The following is a 4,135-nucleotide window of genomic DNA, read 5'->3' as shown; positions in this document are numbered from 1 at the left end:
TACGGTTAAGGGGATCAAGGGGTATGGAGAGAAAGCAGGATAGGGGTACTGAAGGAATGGTTAGCCATGATCTTATAGAATGGCGGGGAAGGCTCGAAGGGCCGAATGGCCTACTCCTGCATCTGTTTTTTTCTATGTTTCTATGTTGCTAACCATCAGTTACCTGTTACAAATCAGCGGAGGAGAAATCAGTTTATTGTCTAAAATACTGCCTTTACCTGCACAATGTGTGCTGAGATTATCTGTGCAATATGCATTCAGCAAGATGAACAAAAATAACGCTTTTTGAAATACAGGCACTGCCACGAGAGATAAAAAAAGGCCGAACCAAAGTGTAATGTTGGAGATGATTTTGCTGTTTTTGAGAAATGTTTCAAAGATTTTGGTGTAGTTGGTTCCATGGTGTAATGGTGAGCACTCTGGACTTTAAATCCAATTATCTGAGTTCAAATCTCAGTAGAACCTGAATGCTTGTTGTCCCAACTGCTGAAATTTAGGGACAAACAAGTGAAAGATACCTGGTGCTGGAGGGAAGTTTTGTTGCCTTTGTCATTGATGCTTGATCCACAAGTCTGGAGTCAAATCGTCTGCTCAACAATCAGTTACCTTTTACAAATCAGCGGAGGAGAAATCACTTTGTCGTCGAATGCTGCCTTTGCCTGCACAATGTGTGCTGAGATTATCTGTGCAATATGCATTCCGCAGGATGAATAAAAGCAACGCTTTTTGAAATGCAGGCACTTCAGAGAAACATCGAAACATAGAAAATACTTGCAGGAGTTGGCCATTCAGCCCTTCGAGCCTGCACCATCACACAATAAGATCATGGCTGATCATTCACCTCAGTACCCAATTCCTGCTTTGTCTCCATACCTCTTGATCCCTTTAGCCGTCAGGGCCACATCTAACTCCCTCTTGAATATATCCAATGAACTGTTATCAAAAACTCTCTGCAGCAGTGAATTGCACAGGTTAACAACTTTCTGAGTGAAGAAGGTTCTCCTCATCTCGGTCCTAAATGGCTTACCCATTATTCCGAGACTGTGTTCCATGGTTCTGGACTTCCCCAATATTGGGAACATTCTTCCTGCATCTAACCTGTCCAGTCCCATCAAAATTTTATATGTTTCTATGAGATCCCCTCTCATTCTTCTAAACTCCAGTGAATAAAGGCACAGTCGATCCAGTCTCTCCTCATATGTCGGTCCTGTCATCACGAGAATCAGTCTGGTGAACCTTCGCACTCGACAAAACGTTGCATTTTCTTTTCATGCCAAGCATTTTACATGAATGCATTGCAATGCCAATGCACTTTTTACCTGGCAAGACTGAAGTACAAGCTGTGATGAACAGTGAGAAACAGAAACAGCTACTCGACGGCATCTGTGTGAATTGCTCTGCGTCGATAATTAGCAGAGCGTAAAGAAGGGAAACTGACATGAAACATGAGAAAAGGCCGAGCCAAAGTGTAATGTTGGAGATGATTTTTTTGTTTTTGAGAACTGTTTCAAAGTTTTTTGTGTGGTTGGTTCCATGGTGTAATGGTGAGCACTCTGGACTTTGAATCCAGTGATCTGAGTTCAAATCTCAGTGGATCTTCAATTCTTGTTGTCCCTGTGGCTCAAAATTTGGGACAAACAAGTGAAAGACACCTGGTGTTGGGGGGCAGTTGTGTTGACTTTGTCAGTGATGCTTGATCTGCGAGTCTCGTTGTCAAATCGTGTGTTCAACCATCAGTTACCTGTTACAAATCAGCGGAGGATAAACCAGTGTTTTTATCTAATGCTGCCTTTACCTGCACAATGTGTGCTGAGATTATATGTGCAATATGCTTTCAGCAGGATGAATAAAAGCAACGCTTTTTGAAATGCAGGCACTGCATGTTTTGGACTCGAAAAAATTCGCATTTTCTTTTCATGCCAAGTATTTACATTAATGCATTGCAATGCCAATGCACTTTTTACCTGGCAAGACTGAACTACAAGCTGTGATGAACAATGTGAAACAAAAACTGGCACTTGAGAAACCATAGCCTCGACGGCATCTGTGTAAATTGCTTTTGTGTTGCTTTCACGGGAAATTCACCCCTCACCTTCTTTTGCACAATAAAAGAAATGCTAACTGAGGGACAGTCGATACTTCAATCATTTGTCCTGTGCTTTGAGGAGCGGGCAGGGAAGTTGACCTGAGTCCATGATCGGATCGGCCATGATCGTATTAAATGATGGAACAGGCTCGAGGGGCGTATGGCCGACTCCTGCTCCTATTCCTTATCTTCTTATGTTCTTGCGCATGTTCGCCTAATTTGTAATCTGCGCCTGATTTTTTAATGTGGAGAACAGGTTTTTTCAGTTCTACAAAAATCTTCACTTGCTACATTCTAACTTCGTTTGGAGGACGTTTTCACAGTGAAAACTTTGAAATCAGGCGTCAGTGGCCGGACATGCCCCCTTTTGAAGAAAAAATTCTGTTCCAAAGTGGAACTGTTCTACCTGACTAGAACTGCAGAAAATATAATGTGGAGAATTGCGATTTCTAAGATATTCTGTTCTCCACCAGTTGCTCCTAAAAATCAGGCGCAAATCATGTGGAAACTTGGGCCCCATATATGTATCAATAGAATCAATTTCCACCAGTTTCTTTAAACCCAATCACATAATTTATTTCTAGTGGGCTGGATGGAGGAACATGATCCATGTAAAAAATTGTTATCGTTTTACTTGAACTGAATGCTCATAAAATATTGGAGTGGGAACAAACTGGATAATAGCACTGCTGGCAACATTTGCGGAATAGAGTCGTGCAGCCAAAACGCACAATGACAACCTGGGACTGTGCGGCACCGAATACTCGGGGAAAAACAGTTAAACACTTTGTACCTGGGTGGGCTCGAACCACCAACCTTTTGGTTAACAGCCAAACGCTCTAACCCATTGCGCCACAGAGACTGATGGAAGTATAAGGTGCAACACATCCACACCCAGGGTGTCAGTCAGTTAAAGCTTCAGATTGCTCTGACCGGTATGGAACTTGTCCACTCTCAGTTGTACTTTTCCCAAATAAATGAAGGGACATTCATTGTGGATGCGTGGAAGCAGTCTGGTTCCGCACACTGCAGATACTTCCATATTACCACCAACCAGCTCTCCCACAACTGGTGTGATCTACCTTCCAGCCTTCCAGTGCCTTGTCTGTGACAAAGTATTCTGATTGTCCCGAAGCCGGTATTAAGTTTTAATTCCTTTTCAGCTCCTGACTGCGGATATTCCTGTGATTAACCGGGAACTAAATGCTGAGAGGGACAGTTGGATTCACCGTTTCTTGCTTGGTGAAATTTCAAAGATTGAAAGCGACGCACATCAACCCCAAACGTCCCGTGAGATGGAAGCCCAGTTGCTGTTTCAAGCTTGAATGGAGGTACAAGCAGAACTTATTCAAAGAAAGTCCAAGTCCCTGAGACGCCTGATTGTTTGCACCAAAATCTTTGCAAAGAGTTGAGGTTCATATTTGGTGATCTGGGCACATCTTTCCCCAAACTACAACACTTCAAACATAACTCAATGGCTGTAAAGCGCTATGGGGCATCATGAGTTCCTGAAAGGCGCTGCAGATATGCAAGTACTTCTTTGCAAAAGTTCGATGCAATTTCAAAATATGCGAGCAATATCAGGGCTCCTCTGGGACCCCTCGTAAATTTCAATGAACAAATCCGAAGGGAAATCACAGCCCGAGACCAATGAGCCAACTGTTTGACAAACGTGAAGATAAGGTGTAACCATGATCAAAGCATTTTTTTGTGTGTCGCTATTCAGAACGTAAGAACTTAAGAACTAGGAGCAGGAGTAGGCCATATGGCCCCTCGAGCCTGCTCCGCCATTTAATATGGTCATGGCTGATCCGATCATGGAATCAAGTCCACATCCCTGCCCGTTCCCCATAAGCCTTATTCCCTTATCAGTTAAGAAGCTATCTCTGTCTTAAATTTATCAAATGTCGTGGCTTTCTCAGCTCTCTGAGGCAGTGAGTTCGACAGATTAACAACCCTCTGAGAGAAGAAATTCCTTTCATCACAGATTTAAATGGGAGGCCCCTTATTCTGAGATTATGTCCCCAAGTTCTAGTCTCCCCTATCAGT

The 4,135-nt window shown here is 43.0% G+C and overlaps 2 non-coding genes across 2 annotated transcripts; one reads left to right on the top strand and one right to left on the bottom strand.

Moving 5' to 3' along the window:
• Positions 1-1,527: 1,527 nt before the first annotated feature.
• Positions 1,528-1,599, top strand: trnaq-uug (transfer RNA glutamine (anticodon UUG)). Its single transcript has one exon. It is a non-coding gene; the product is annotated as a tRNA-Gln (tRNA).
• A 1,275-nt stretch (positions 1,600-2,874) lies between these two features.
• On the bottom strand, positions 2,875-2,948 carry trnan-guu (transfer RNA asparagine (anticodon GUU)). The gene has a single exon. It is a non-coding gene; the product is annotated as a tRNA-Asn (tRNA).
• Positions 2,949-4,135: the final 1,187 nt, after the last annotated feature.

The sequence above is a fragment of the Pristiophorus japonicus genome, unplaced genomic scaffold, assembly GCF_044704955.1.
Source record: "Pristiophorus japonicus isolate sPriJap1 unplaced genomic scaffold, sPriJap1.hap1 HAP1_SCAFFOLD_58, whole genome shotgun sequence".
In the NCBI taxonomy this organism is placed as follows: domain Eukaryota; kingdom Metazoa; phylum Chordata; class Chondrichthyes; family Pristiophoridae; genus Pristiophorus; species Pristiophorus japonicus.
This window is presented reverse-complemented; position numbering and strand designations above follow the sequence as displayed.